We start from the raw sequence: 16,645 nt of genomic DNA on the forward strand, positions 1-16,645 counted from the left end.
TGGTAAGCAACAAAGTGATATCAACCTGAATAGCGTCATAAATATTGAAACAAAACATTGGAAGAATGAAGATCATATTAGATCACTTCACATTTTATACAGTTGCAAGAAAACCTGAAGGGCTAGTTATCTGACTTTAATCAATTAGTTTCTCCAAAATGTAACGGCTTTGTCCCAGTTGCTCGCTCAGAAAAGCTTTCTTTCTTTCTAAGTAGATTCTTCAAGCCGTGGTTTTATAAGCTAGTGTATTCAAGGTGCACTGGTTAAGATAAACCGGTGCAACATCACTCCTTTAGTAAAACTTTTGTTTTTAGAAAAGGTCTAAGTTCACAGCTGAATATATGGTACCAAGCACAGTGATGGAACACAACTATTTCCTTAACCTCACCAAAACATTTTGAAACCCTTATAGCCTGAGGCTGGAAGGTTCCTCAAACTGTCTTTTGTATATCAGCCTCTGCATATTTGCCCCCAGAGAAAATCATGCATTAGATTCTGTCTCTCTGAATAATCTCAAGATGATGGATTGGGAAGAGGCACTACACAAAACATGATGAAGCTGATGAATGACAAAAGGCTCGCACATATGTGGAATGGGGTACAATTATAATTCATATGTAGGAATACCAGATGTAGAGATAGTTGAAAACTCCAAGCAGTTACATCTCCTATTGCATATTGAGAGAGGACTAGCCTGGCTATTCAAGAAGTTGAATACTTTCACCACTGCCACCCTCAGAATGTGGCCCCCATACACCTACACGTCCCAACAGTACTTAATTTCTCAGCAACTCTGGTCTTAGGCTTGTCTACACTTAAAAATTAGATTTACCTAGCTATGTTGCTCAGGCCTGTGAAAAATTTTGCACTGAGTGTTATAGGCTAACCGAGACATAGCCAGGTCAATGGAAGAATTCTTCTGTCAACCTATCTACTGCCTCTTGGAGAGGTGGAGTAACTACATCAATGGAAATCCCCTTCCATTGATTTAGGAAGAATCTATATTACGGTGTGAAAGCTGCAGCTATACTGTAGATATACCCATATTCACCCAGCACTCAACCTACTTTTCCAGTTCACACCATAAACATCCATTCCCTACTATCTGTCATGCAGACAGTTCACAAGATTCACTCAGAGTAACACTTTTTTTTAAAAGGGTTCCAGTGGCAGATACTTCCTGTACACAGCTGTAAAATTATATAATGTTTCTGCAAACATGTAGCTGTACCTTGTGTTAATTCCACTAAGCCTGTGCAACCATTATCTTCCAAAAGGAAAACTGAATATGGTAGGTATCTAAGATTAACTACGGCATGGGGACATTGGATCAGCACATATGTAGGTAATTTGCAATTGTTTATTTTTTTTATCAGCAACCTAGGTAAAGTGAAACAAAAGACATGTTACAACTTACTATTTGAATAGATTTGACACAAATTCTATGTATGTATATAATCTACCCTTTCATAAGAAAGGAGCTATAGTACACTGAAATGGGAGAGCTGTGTATAGACAAGGCTATTTTCACTCCATGAACACTTTACCCTATGCTACACATGGTGGCAAATTGGCAGAGAGAGTGTCACATATCATATTAGCTCCCCTGGTACTTGCTGCCAGGGAAGATTCCCCTCACTGCTGGAATGTTAGGCTGCTGCTATGCAAAAACATTCGTCTCCACAGATCAGTCTGGGGAAAACAAAACAAAAAAACCCCAACCAACCACTTTTGCTCTTACAATTGTTGTGAAATAAAAGCAGCAATACCCTTGGCAAGGTATTTAATGTCAATATGTTTCAACTGGTATATACACCTCCCATTTAGACTAATAAAAGGACAATCCAAAAGCATTTGACTCCAATAATAACTGCAATAATATTAGAAGCACCTCCTATTCCTCTCAAAGTAATCAAGCTAGAACAAACAATAAGCAGGACACCAAGTAGCACCATGGAAATATGAGTGCCATTACATTCTCTAACCGAAGGTGGGAAAACCACCGATGATGTACACAAACAAGTTTAAAATTCATGTGGACTTTGCCAAACCAACCAGAATGATCTATTAAGAGATCAGTGATCCACTACTGCCTGCATCTTCAAATTAATGGTAGCATTTTGGAGTGGACAAATGTATTTTGGATGTCACTAATACCTAAGCCCTTGTCTACTTTGAAAAAAGCCACAGAATTTAGTTTCACTAAGATCACAATTTTATGGCACTCTGGTGTAGCACACTGGAAATTCTGGTTCATCAGCTAGCTGCTTCTACTAAGATCAGCAGCTATGAGACAGTTAATACCAACATTTACGTCGTCATCTTTAGATTTCAGGGTTAATTCTAAGACAGTTTCAGGCTGCATATAAACTCAAAGACAACACTGCATCAGTTTGCGCTTACATTGCATTCTCTTCATAGTCATAAGCAACAGAGCTTGTTGAAACAGAACTCTGCAGCAAGGAGAAGTTACTGCAGTAGAGCCATCATAAGTAACTATGAAATCCACAGGGCCCTGGATTTCCTAAGCTCAGTTTGGAAGACTCTAGACTTCTTAAAAAATCTTTCTATTAGCAAAATTCCTGATTAAACAGCCTGAGCCATATTTGTAGGATTTATCCTATATCATAAAGCAAATGGGACTATGGTATTACACGTGAGTGGTGTCTCTCTAAGAAACAATGCTTTATTCCCTTGTCCACTGGGATTGCAGATTACATCAGCAATGTTGGAAGAATCTCATTGCAGAGAATCTGAAAAGCAGATTTGGTCATTTAGAAATTGGTCAACCAATTATTGTCACCTCACACCACCCTCAACACCTTTTCCCACCAGTGGGTAGAGTGCAGTCAGATTCTGACTCTCATCTTCACAAGGCAGAGTTTGTTAAAGGAGACATTTGCTATTTAGGGTTGTTACATGGGCACAACTTAGGCCTGATCTAGAAGTAAAATTTCAGTTGACCTAGCTACATCGCTCAACGATATGAAAAATTCAGACCGCCAAGAGACATAGTTAAGCCAGCCTAAGCCCCGGTATAAACACCAGTAGGTCAACAGAAGACTTTTTCCATGGACCAAGCTGCTACCTCGAGGGGGTGGAATTACAGCAATGAAAAAAACCCTTCCATCACTGTAGCAGGTGTCTACACCAGGGCACACCAGAGGCACAGCTCTAGTGCTGCAGCTGTGTCACTCGGGCACAGACATATCCTCAATAGCAGCATTCTGTGCCTTCCACTTAAATTTACTACAACACAGAAGGTGGTCATCTGCTTCTCTAGGAACCTCTGAGCAAAATTTTTCCAAAGCTGGCGAACACCACAGGAGCAAGGTAGACAAAAAAATATCATTGCTAATCATCAAAAGCCATTGGCACCTGGATGTACCACGTCTCTTTTGCTAGAACTGTGTCAAAATGAGAACAGCACCACTTTTACTTCATTTCACTCCTCCATTATTATTCTTTCATTCTTTTGTGATGGAAACAAGTATTTCATGTGAAAAATAAAACCAATGATTAAGAGAATAAGAAAAGATAACATGGAAAAGAAAAAGTGTTATGAACAGTACAGAATAGAGAAGCATAGCAACACTTTCAAAGTTGCACCTACGTGCTTTTCCCACAGATATAAGAGACACCATTCACATTAAGAAATAGCCAACTGAAGATGTACAAAGTTATGTATTCAGGAGCTGGAGCCTATAACAAAGCACTTGATTTAGAGTCTCAATTTCATTTTTACCAGGAACTAAGAAACAGAACATGCCTAGTGGTATTATATATGTCTGTAAAGCTTCTTCCAAAACAAGCTGAAAGAGCCCCAGTGCAAGCTCTAATTTGTTTTGGCCTGAGGAAGGAATGGGGTTTAACCACCACTGAATTTAAGTGGTGCCACAGGCACAAAATCGATATTGCATCCATGTTTTCCTTTAAAGCAACGCAAAAAGAAAAAGATTGGTTTGTGCCAATTTTACTTTATGATGTATAAAGGTGACCCAAAGGTTTTTCAAATAGTTTTTCCATGTTTTTATCCACATCAGAAATTTGTGCCTTGTCCAAGTTGGAAGACCATGCTGAAGAATAGTGCTGACACCCACAAGAGTCAACAAAGGAGGAGGGGGTTTATTCAAAATGCAAATTTAATCAACAGAGTTGAATAAAGTCAACATTTTAAACAATTTGACTAAAGAAAGGACTTAAGACTCAACATTCAGGCCCTCCTTTCTCCCTCTCCTCCTGCTTCAATGCCAAGTATGAGGTTGAAGAACCCACAGCATCCCCCTCCCTACACATACACACTAGATTTCCCAGGCTTTCTATTTCTAATGTTTCTAATGTAAGCAGGAAAATACTTCCGGCCCGCTATACACACACTCACAAATCAGAAAGCAAAAAGGCCACAAAAACTTTTTTCAGTATCTTTGTGAGGTCATCTTTACAGTGGTACTGTTTGGCACAATATTCACAGTGCACCGGAGGCTTTTTTTTGTTTGTTTTTTTAAAGAGATGCACCACTCCTCCACCAGAGCTTCCACCGAGACCTGGTCTACACTTAAAATCTAGGATGATATAGCTATATGTTAGTTAAGAGTGTGGAAAATTCTCACCCAAACCACTACAGATATGCCAATCTAATAACCTCCAGTGTAGACAGCTAAACTGACGTTAGAATACTTTGATTGACATAGCTGCCATCATTTTGTAAAGTGGTGTTGCGACAGCAATAGAAAGATACTTTCCTTCGGCATTGGCTGCATCTACGCTACAGGGTTATCCCAGCATATCTACAGCACCACAGCTATACTGGTGTAGTCCCGATAGTGTAGACCTACCCTCAGACTTAGGTCTCCTCCACTTCCACTCACCCACCTTATTTTGCTATGCCAATACTAGATATGTGGAAACATTTTCTTAACAGATATTTGAGGAAGGATTCCTATACATATCTGTGGCAATATCTAAAAGAAACAGCAAATAGTGGTGCTCAGTGATCACCACTTACAGCTCAGGGTTGTTTTTTTTTTAATTATATGTACTGAACGTTCCTTTCTGGTACAGTCTTCATCACAACAACAAGATGACAAGGAATTTGAGAATCTGATCACAGCCTGAAATGCTGAATACCAAACATAACTTACTTGTTTTAGGAAAGTGCACTGAGGACAACTGAATGGCGCTGCAAAATGTTACCTACACTGCAGGTAACTATAGTAAGCTAAATTATTTAAATTCTATTTAAGAAAATATTAGAAGTGTAGTAGTTACTATATTACATTATTGTATCTATGTGCTGTCCAGGAATAGATAATGAACTGCAAAACAATCAAATCTGCTTTCTTCTTGTGATGTATCAACATAGCCAGAGCATTTTTTTTAAACTACCATTTTACATTATAAGTAAAGATTCTGTGATGCCACCTTTCAGGTTCTCCAAAGACTGACAGAGGTCTCCAGGAAAGAGTCTATCCCCCTCAGGAAAGAATGGGGGTTGGAGGGAAGTGGCAAGGCGGGGGTAAGGAGGCAAGCGGCGGGCGGGCCCTGGTGGGGGAGTGAGGAGGCGAGCCAGCAACAAGTGGGGGTCCTTGCGGTAGGCAGGGGGGTAAGGCAAAGGGCAGGAGGCGGTGTGTGTGTGTGTGTGTGTGTGTGTGTGTGTGTGTGTGTGTGTGTGTGTGTGTGTGTGTGTGTGTGTGTGTGTGTGTGTGTGTGTGTGTGCAAGCCGCAAGCCAGCAGTAGGGTGAGGAGGAAGGAGGGGGGCGTGTCTGGCTGCAGGCAGAGGAGTGAGGAGGTGAGCAGAGGGTTCGGGGGGGTGAGAGGAGGCAAGTGGCGGGTTGGGGGGTGAGGACGGATGCGGGGGGGCACCCCCCCAAAAACCTTACATAAAAAAATGATAGTGATTTGGATGTATATATGTGCATATTACTTTATTAACTTTAAGAAAAATAAATAATTTTAAGAAAAAATGTCAGTGTGGCCACCAGCAAGCGTTAGTGGCCGCTCTCTGAGGCCACCAAAAAATTTGTTGTGAAGAACCCCTGCCTTACGGTAAATTGTTCGTCCATTTCACTTATCAAAGCCTTCCTGCATTCCCATGTCCCCTCAGAAGTAGTCCACAGCCTCATGATAACCTTCCTTGGCCTTGGAAGGCTGAACAGAGCTCTTCAGAGCCTATAAATTCTGCCCTGCTTAGTAAGTATGACAACACTGCAACACCCTGATAGGTTGAAACGAGTGTTGAAAGACCCATCCAGGAATTTAAGTCATGTCTTACATTGGCAATGTAATGTGTTAAAGAAAGAAACTCAGCCAAATTGATATACCTTAAAGTAGTTAAGGAAAATTAAGCATGCAGTATTAGCTGTAAGTTTTTGATTCCTGTAATGCTATCTGCATTATTTTGTTGGGTTTCTATTTTGTCTCCTACTGGCAGCAGTTTAATATCCTTTACTAGCATCTCAAACAAAAAAAACCCACACACAGACACTACACAACACCTAAACAAAGGCATGCTAATTTCCCAAAACTCCCTGAAATCTATTGCCACTGCAAATAACTGGTACTGCAACACAAGAAGTCAATGCATGACGTTAAATAGCAAAGATTCCACAGCGGAAGTACTTTATGAAAGCAAACCCTCACATTCAAGGTCGAGGGAAATGCATGTGCTCGTCATCTTGAATTTCCTTACTTTTCTGAAGTACTTCCACAGCAATGACAATACTTTTCATCTAGTTTCAGCTCCATGTGTTTTGACATATTTCTTTCCAAAACTAGCATGCTTTTGAAGCAGTCCAGTACAAGCACTATGTTTTATATGAAAATCTAAGAATCTACAAGCCTATTCACATTTATAGAAGTATGACAATTTACACCAATGAGTATCTTTCGGGCTTCAACCAGCATCTTTAGGTTAAGATGAATGCCTAAATGGGCCTTTCCAGATTCTTTCTCCTCACCCATTAAAATCTGAGGCCCTGATCCTACAGCTGGATCCTTGCACTGAGCCTATAGACAAGGATCTCCCGGGATTTTCCATTAAACTTCTAGCAGCTGAGAATTTAATAGTTCAGATACTTCAAACTTCATTAATTTGAAATTTTGTATACTGTCAGACCACAGCCAAATATATTATTTATGGTTTTGAAAACTGGGACCAGGGATGACAAGGCAGTTAAAGGTTTTTTTGTATGTTTGTTTTAAACGGTCCTGCTAAGTGAATATGGGGCAGGTAACTGGGCTCACCATACCCCCTATTTTTTTAAACGCAAAATGTTCAACTACTGCTTTTCCTCTCCCCTTAGGAGTATCAAACACAGGTCTGGTGCTCCCTTATTTGATGGGCTAGACAAAGGTCTCAGCTATGACTTAGGTGCTCTCGCAGCCATTTGTGGAAGAATACTAGATCTTTAACAGCAACACAACAGTATTCAGGCTTTGGAATTAAATAGGTATTTTTAAAAAAGTTTTAAACATTCTGAATAAATTTAAGGTTTCAATGGCATGTGTAATACTGCAATCTTACTAGTTTTAAGGGAGAAAAAAGTTAGATAAGCCCTACATTTCCAACGAAAAAAAGTAGACTTTGTTTGGGGCGTATTTCAGGCCTTTATACGTCATGAAAAAACAGCAGCACAAATCCCAGTTTGTTTTGATAGCCACTTCTAAGGCTACAGAAGTGCTTTCACCTTCAGCCAGCAAAGTTAATCAATATGTACTTCCCCTCACACTACAAGTTCAATATTATGTACTTCCTAGATTGTCAATATCTTATCCACATTAGGACAAATTTCCCCACCTTTTAAAACTGTGATAATGAAAAATGAAAGCAATCTTACACAACAGTAATGCTTTGAGGGGCAACAGTAAATGTTGAGTGGCAAAAAAGGTGAGTTTTTCTAATCATGTTAGCTTTATCAAGAGTTGATCTACACAAAAACGTTATTGCATAATTATGTTGGTTGGAGGTGTGATTTTTATTTTTCCAGAAGTTATGCTAGTAACAGCTCTAGTGTAGACAGTTATACTGGCACAAAGGTGCTTTACACTGGTATAGCATATTCCAGTTCCAGAATCAGAAATTATACCAGTATGAAATTATTTTATACTGGTATAACTACACCCACACAGATATATATATCTATCAACCTGCATCTTAACTTTTTAATCATGCTAAGGTAACTCAACTGAGCTAACACAATTAAAAAAGCCACCCTTTTGCCCATCAAGACAAGGGCTAAAGGACTGGTTACATAGGCCTTTCCTACACCTGAAACACTACAGTGGCACACTGCTGTAGTCCTTTCGTGAAAACACTACCTATGCCAACGGGGGAGCGATGCTCCCATCAGCATAGGTAATCCACCTCCACAAGAGGCAGTAGGTTGACAAAAAAAATTCTTCTGTCAACCTAGCACTGTCTACACAGGGAGTTAGGTCGGCTTAAATACATTGTTCAGAGGGGCGGATTTTTCACATCCCTATGTGACATTGCTGCTTCGACTTAACTTTTTAGTGTGGACCAGACCTTATACGGTGCTTTTGGGCTCTGATTCAACACAAAGAGTGTTTACTTTTGATTAATAATGAATGGAAATATTTTAAACTACATCAAGATGTGCTATTAGAGTACCCCACACATTTGTTATTACTATTTTACATTTGATATTAGAACCTTACTTCCACAGTTTCATTTCCAATATATCTATTAGATCAGAGGAGAAGTCCTACCAAGAAATAAAACAGGAAAGTTAGAACTAAGCTAGGGGACTGTCTGAAGGTCCTGACCTAAAAAACAGGAGCAAGAAGAATGTGAAGACTCACCCTAGAGTGCCAACATTCTGGAACTCACACTTGCCTATCAGAGTAATGGGAGATCTTGATAACCATTTATAAACACCCATATGGATTCACAATCAGGCAAGTTAAGAATAGAGGCATTTTCGGTTGAGTTCACTTCATTGTGGATTTCATTTAAAAACAACATTACTTTATAAACTCAAAAACTGCTATAGTAATGATAAACATTGTGAGGTGTTCTATTTGTAATTGAAAGATAATACTAATATACTTCCAAAGTTTGGCTTTTTTTAAAAAAAAGTTTAACGTCTTTAACTGGATTCCTTCCTATAATCATGGTAAGTATTCAATGCTTACACATAAGAAATACCATATTTTATTAATATGACTCTAATTATAGAGCTCCAATTATACAAGCTTAAAACCAAATTTCAGAAATGGCTAGAGAAAGTTCAAGATATGCAAATAATCCATTCAATAGTCTGCAGAATTATATTACTATTGTATTTAAATCTTTAGCAGAATCCAGATGATCTGCTATTTTCTACAACCAGATATAGAAGAACACCGTTTCCTAGTAATCTTTCAGAGTAAGAGGTCAAGGGGGAAGGTTATTATTTATTCGCTTTAGTAAGAGCAAGATGTAGGAAGCTGTTAAGAACTTGAACAATATGAAAAAGCCCTTTAAGGAATTTTAAAAATTCATGACTGTTTATCCATTAAGCTCACCGAGCAAACAGTTGTTACAAAAGAGCAAAAGGAATTATAGCTACACAAAGTGCATAGATGGCAACAATGATGGCATAAAATGAGCGACATAAGATTTTGGGAAGTTGCCTTATTAATGACAGTGACGGTTACTAAGCAGAAGTGGTTACAGGAGAAAAGACATTCCAGGTTACTTGTACATAGAAGAGACTATACTAGGACAAGCAGAGAATGTTTGCAAGCTGGAAAGGCACACATTTTCATTGTTAGACAAGTTCTCATAGCTTTAGATTTACTCTAAAAAACCCACTGAACTCAAGTCTATGACCGCATATTTTAATTAGTTGACTTGGCAAGATATTTCTTTACACAAACACACACAATCATATTTCTATTCTAAGAGTCAACCACATTATTAGCAACAGAAAAAAAAGTACCATGCATTGAACTTAGTTGTACTACAGCTATTCAACTGGTTTGACAAGAAAACTGTCCAATTTTTAATCTAATCTTGTTAGTATACTGTTACAAAAACTCCAATTTTATTTTCATTCTTACATTTAGTATTCTTAGCTTCAACCTTGATTTAAACGTGGACAGTTAGGTTAACAACACTATGTAAGTCATGGTTTTAAAATGTAAGCATTAATATTTGAAAACCCAGGAATGTTTTAGCTTCAGTGATCTCCAAGGCAAATAAAATATCAATGAATTCAGGAGTAAGCCTTACTTTTTTTTAGAACAGAACAAAGAAAAAAATTTTATTGAAGCCTTTGGTCAAGCCCTAATTTACGGCTTCAACAAACTAGATGTATTATTTCCAGGGAAATGGGAAGATAGCTCTGGCAAGTCATAGAAATATCAACTCACAATATCAAGCTTTCATTTAAAATGAAAGTTTCCAGCCCTCGTGGCTGCTAAGAAAACCTTCCAAATACAAACTATAATGATGCAGTGCCATCATGAATCTACAGACAACTCATTGCTGCTGCTCATAGCTTTGCTAAGCAGTAGAATGAAACAAGACTGATCACTGCCACTGTTAGTTTCACTCCCACATGCAAGGTTCTCACTATCAACAGGACAATTTCATGATACTGCTTTGGACAGCTACGGGCAGAAGCAGACACTGGAGTTATTCACTGAGGAGGAACAGCCAACTAACGGAGGTTGGGGAATCAGAGTAGCAGAGATCTCTATTTCTTCCTCCACAATGCAGCCAGGAGATGCTGGGGTAATAGTGGACATTCTTCTGCTGGCAACAACCAGGAAAGACAAGACTACACCTCACTGGCAGCAACTAGAAAGAATGGAGTCTCATTAGCCCTTCATTTTTCATCTCTTGCTAGTAGACTTAGTCCTCTATCTAGTAACTGTCAGGCAGATGTTTCAAGCCCCAATTTAGGGCTTGTCTAAAATGCGAAATTTAAGAGTATACAGTTATACTGCTGTAACTATAGTAAATTTCCCCATGTAGACAAGCCTTAAATAGCTCAGAAGAGCAGCGGGGAGCAGAAGAAACTGGATGGAGTTCAAATACTCACTTAATCAAAGTGAAAATAAAACTCACCCCAGTCCCAAATTATACATATCACAAAGTCACTATACAATCTGGCTCAATATATGTGTTTGTAAATTTGGGCCAGAAGGCTCCAGAACAAGAATAGCATATGCACTGCAGATCAGGATTAAGACACATTGGTAGAGCTGTTTGGAAATCATTTGTGCAGCATCTGCCTACATTATGGATGGTTTGCCCTGTGCTATTAGTCTTGTTTACATACGAATTAAGTTTCACCCTCTTAAAATTCTTGCCATTATCTCAATTATCTGACAATTCAGCCTCCAGGTTCATCATTCTATGAAAAGATCATCATTAACTGAGCTTTCTAAATAGAAAGTTACTACCAAAGCAGAAGATGTGTAACTGAAGTGTAAAGAATATTCCTTTTTGAAAATACAATACAGGTTTTCACTGAAGGACATAAAACCATGAATATGAATATATATATATATATATATATATATATATATATATATATACACACACACATATATACAGGGAATAAGCTTATTAACATATGTTGTTCTTGTTGATCAGAAGACCTCCCCTGCTCTTCCTTAAGACTCATCCATACTAAGGGAAAAAAAGGTTTTTTGTTTAACATGATAGTTGGACACATTTTAAGATCTTAATGTAGACAGGGAAATTGCAGTTTGTGTTAGCTGGCTGAGGAACTCTAGGTTCCCCACAAGGAGCCTCAGGAGGTACTGCAGCATACCATTGTACCAGTGATGTCATCAGACCACTTCCTACAGTTTTGACTCTGGACATTCTGTCCCCTTTCCTGATTGACTGCTTGCCCCCAATCCATCCCCATACCTCAGCCACCCACCACCTTCCATACACATTTCCCCTATTCCTTCCCCTTCTCTCCTCCTATTCCATTTCCACACACACAGTCTTTTCGTTTAGCTAATCCCTTAACATTTTTAATAGATCATGGTATTAACGTGACAACTGCAAAACATCACTCTGCTGGTATGTTATATCCTATTCTCCTACCCTTTACCGGTCTCCTTTATTCAGACTGTACACTTGTCAGGAAAGGGACTGTCTACTACACTGCATACTGCCTAGCACAATGGGGCCCTGTTCTCAGCTGGCCCCCAGGCAATACTATAAACAACAAGAGTCTGCTAGAAAGCCTACCAACATTTTTAGAGCTAACAACAAGACAAATAATTTCTTTTTTTGAACCAGCAAATTATAAAGTAGTCTATTACACTAAACAACTTGTGATATGTGATACGTAATTTTACTTGCTAGCACAAAAAAAGTCCTTTTAAGCATTACCTTCTTCTCAGGTTCTTAAGACAAGCCAGACAAACATTTTTCTGAAGCATCAAAAATAACAAAAAGAAATGAACAGACCAGGAAAAACAAACGTTTGAAGCCCCCTATAAACAGTGGAGTAGGTCACATTCTCCTAAAATACCCCACTAAAAGATGCTCAAGCTAACACAAAAAAATGACAGTTATGAAAAACAGATGCCAAATATACCTAGTGATTACTCTTTCACAGAGATTTTTTAAAAATGTGCCCTCATTTTTGTCTTTAATGCCTGTGACTTCAGTGCAAACATCTCTTATAGACACACACCAAACGTAAACCTCTTTCACTCAGGAAATTATTTTGGGGCTAATTTAAAAAGAAAAAACAACTTTAACCTCCCCGATGAGAGAAGGTTTTTGCGTGCATGTCAGAGAGACATTTAAAAATAACAGTAGGTCTCCATCAGCTGAACTACCCCCACAGTTTGAGGCAACTCCATCAGCAGAGCCTACGTTGATTCCCTCTCCCCCACCGTCACACTAACATTCACATAGAAAGGCCTGACCCACCACACACAACAAACGGGCCCGTTCACCCGAGACCCTTTATCTGCCACTCATCGCACCAGAGGGACCATCAGCAGCCTCGGACTCACCCACACCTTAAGCTGGACAATACACACCTCCCTCCTCTCCCGCACAGCCACACTCCGGCCCCGCCCCCACCCCCCCTCCCAGGGAGGCGACCCCAACGTACCTGGGACATTAACGCCGAGGGAGGGGGCGCTGGGTGGTAACAGCCCCCACTAGGGGGAAGAGAGAACAAGGAAGAGGCGCCACCAGCCACCGGAAGGACCCAGCGCGGCACAGCTCGTCTTGGCCCGGCCCAGCAGGCCCCGGCTCCCTTCTCCGCTGCGCCCTCACCCGGGGCCCTACCGCCCCTCACGCAGAGGCGCAACACGGCCTCCGCCCGCTGGCCGATTCCCCACCCAAAGCCGCCCGGCGAACGCGCAGCCTAGGCGGTTGCGGTTTTGTCTGCTGCGCAGCCCCCTCCGCGGACCGCTACTGCTGCCAAGCCCTCCCTCCCCAGGCGCGGCGCGACACTTGGTGCTGCTTTACAGCAGCCTGCAGAGCGCAGCCGCTGCGCAGAACGCCCCTCCTCCCGTGCGGCTCCTCCGCCTGGGCGGGGCTTAGGGTGGCGCACGGCCTGTGCCGAGGAGCGCCATCTGTTGGGCGGAGGCGGGCATGGCCGCGGCAGCCGTCCTACAGCCAGGGCTGCTCTGCTGAGCCCCCGCCTGGCTCGTGATGGAGAAGGGTAGAGAGGAAAGCAGTCTTGCCAAACCCGAGCAGTCAAACAGTCATGAGCCAGGCCCAATCACATCATGCGATTGGCGCACAAATTACCAGATATTGTTAAATAATAAATGCTGGGTTCTTTGTATTTGCTTTGTGGTTTCCGAGCCTCCCAGGCAGGGCCAGCTCCAGGCACCAACTTTCCAAGCAGGTGCTTGGGGCAGCATTCAGAATGGGGCGGCAGTCCGTGTCCCACAGCGGCAATTCAGCTGCAGCTCCGTCGCTCTTCCGGGCATGGCAGCAATTTGGCGGCAACTGCTTGGGGTGGCAAAATTGGTAGAGCCATCCCTGCTCTCAGGTGCACTCACTTCATCTTTTCATACTCTTCTCTTTAACCAGAAGGGTTAGAAACTTACTTAAAAATAGCTCGAAGATCAGTGGTGAATGCACCTGCAATAAGGAGTCTGCAAGAGACTATGCTGCCCTTCTATTTCTCCTCATTATGAAGGCTCAATTACCGTAAAGTCATTTTTGATGCTGGATTCAGACCTATGCTAAAGCATTGTTCATTAACAGTTACAAAACTGTTTCCCCATCACACAATAAAATACAAGTAAATAAAGATGTATTATAAAAGGGAGAGAGAATGTTGCCAACTTAGTTTTTCTTGTATCCTGAATCTCACCCAGTTAAAAAGTCAAGAGGTTGGCCTCTACGTGCTCTGATAGAGCTCCATTCAACTTCCTATGATATGGATCCTTGTCCCCATGGATAACGGATGCTAGTGAAGACTACCTGGGCTCTTTATTATAATTGAGCAATGGCTCCACTATGGTTAAGACCAGCTTTCTGGTTAAAGTTTCACTGTTCTATGTGTTCTAAAATCTGTACAGTGTCTCAGATTGCCTTGGAATTTGAGTGCCGCCTGGTAGCCCAGGGTTTGACAAGTGATCCAAATTTGTGGCCATTTGAACAAGGGGTTCCTAAGATACACACTGCTGAGATGGCTGAGGAGCTGATAATGCGTATGCTTAATATCTACCAGAATTGTCCAGCACTTGAGGAGTGGGATTGGAAACACCCACTGGTATAAATGGTTCACATGTTTCATAGCTATTGTGTCAGGCTGTTTATCTGTCTCGTTTCAGAGTCTCTTTCAGTTGACAGGTTTCAGAGTAGCAGCCGTGTTAGTCTGTATCCGTAAAAAGAAAAGGAGGACTTGTGGTACCTTAGAGACTAAGAAATTTATTAGAGCATAAGCTTTCGTGAGCTACAGCTCACTTCATCGGAAGAACATCTCAATTAGATGAATGGGCCATTTAACATCTCTCTGGGCCTGCTGTGATGATGATGGTGATATGTTCTAGGTGCCAACTAATAGCTAAATGAGCTGGAAATGTGTGTGTGCGGGGCGTGGAGTTAGGATACATGTTACCGGGATTGTCGTGCAGGAGGTGGAGAATGAGAGATACACAGCAGTCTTCTCTCACATAGTGTAGCAACCATGAAGTGTTGTTAGTGTAACAACCATGACCTGTCTAGAATTGTCTAGATTTGGGACATATGCCATCTATGGTCTCTCTTTTACTGGCCCTATTAGCAACTACACATTGCAAACATTTCAAAATATGACCATTATTCCTAGTCCACTATACCAAACTGTACAGGAGAGGGGAGGAGCAGTTAGGAATTACACAGTAACCAGATGGCTTAGTGGAAAGACTAAAAATTGGGTCTATTCCTAGCTCTGCCACTGGCCTGCTGAGTGACCTTGGGCAAGTCACTTCATTGCTCCGTGCCTCAGTTTCCCATCTGTAAAATAGGGATAATGATGTAAAGTTCTCTAAGAGCTACTGCTATAACATGCTGCATAAAAGTGCTTTTGATTATTACCTAGCCACAGCAGTATATCAACTACAAACTTAGGTGAAAACTACAACTGCCTAAATGGCCATTAACTATCAGCAAACATTTCTCTGTTTCTACAGCTAAGAAATTAAATGCCAAAAATTTCATTAATGCAGAGTTAAGGTTGCCCACTGATGACATTCTGGAAGGGACAAGCTAAGTTCAGCAAAACTCAAACTTCTGAAAACCAGGAAATACAGAGTTAAGGTAAATGCCCACACAACTTTAACTCCACCCTTTATGGTGATACCCCAAAACACCCTGAACACACACTCAGACTCTGCTTTTTAACTGTAATGGACAGGTACTATCTGCACTTGCCCTATGCTCAAATATTGAGGCTATGTCTACACTACGGACGTTACAGCAGCACAGCTGTACCATTACAGCTCTGCCACTGTAAGGTCTCCAGTGTAGCTATTCTTTATCAGAGGGAGACAGCTCTGCTGCTGGCATAATTAAACCACCACCAATGAGTGGCATTAGCTACATTGGCAGGAGAGCCTCCCCTGCAGACATAGCGCTGTCCGCACCAGCACTTTTGTCAGTGAAACTTCTGTCAGTAAGGGGTGTGTTTTTTCATACCGCTGACCGACAAAAGTTTTATTGATAAAAGTGCTAGTGTAGACAAAACCTGGGTCTATTCCCCTGACAGAGTACCACACTTGCAAAATTTAACAACCACTTCAAACCCTTTTACAACTCATTTATACTTGCACACAGGATATCAGTTAAACCTATATTTTCCCCTACCCATCATTAAATCCACAGTCTGCTCTCATACCCCACCTCACTGCTAACAATACCCATACTCATGTGATGATTTTAAAACATGAATTAAATCTAATAAAATGGTCATGAAACATTTTTCAGTTTTTACTATGGTGCCATACTGCCCACCTTCACCCTCATGGTCTTACCCCCTCAACGGCCCTGACCCCCCCGTAAATTTGAACACCCTCCTAATTTCAATTCCTTGGGAAAACAACTAGCCCTAAAGTGGTTCTATTCATTCCTCAAGGGAAATTACAGAAAATAGTGTTGGGCTACTACTCTTCCTCCTTCAGAGCTCTCAGCTATAGAGTTCCACAGGCCTCATTCACA

The 16,645-nt window shown here is 40.9% G+C and overlaps 1 protein-coding gene across 6 annotated transcripts in view; it reads right to left on the reverse strand.

Annotated features, from left to right (window-relative positions):
- The window catches only part of RNF111 (ring finger protein 111), a 91,659-nt gene extending 78,202 nt beyond the window's left edge, over positions 1–13,457 (reverse strand). For all 6 annotated transcript variants that reach the window (XM_073303734.1, XM_073303733.1, XM_073303732.1 and 3 more), the window contains exon 1: positions 13,098–13,457. The gene's annotated coding sequence lies outside the window, so the exon portion shown is untranslated. The remainder of the gene's footprint in view (positions 1–13,097) is intronic.
- Positions 13,458–16,645: the final 3,188 nt, after the last annotated feature.

The sequence above is a fragment of the Lepidochelys kempii genome, chromosome 10 (assembly GCF_965140285.1).
Source record: "Lepidochelys kempii isolate rLepKem1 chromosome 10, rLepKem1.hap1, whole genome shotgun sequence".
NCBI lineage: Eukaryota > Metazoa > Chordata > Testudines > Cheloniidae > Lepidochelys > Lepidochelys kempii.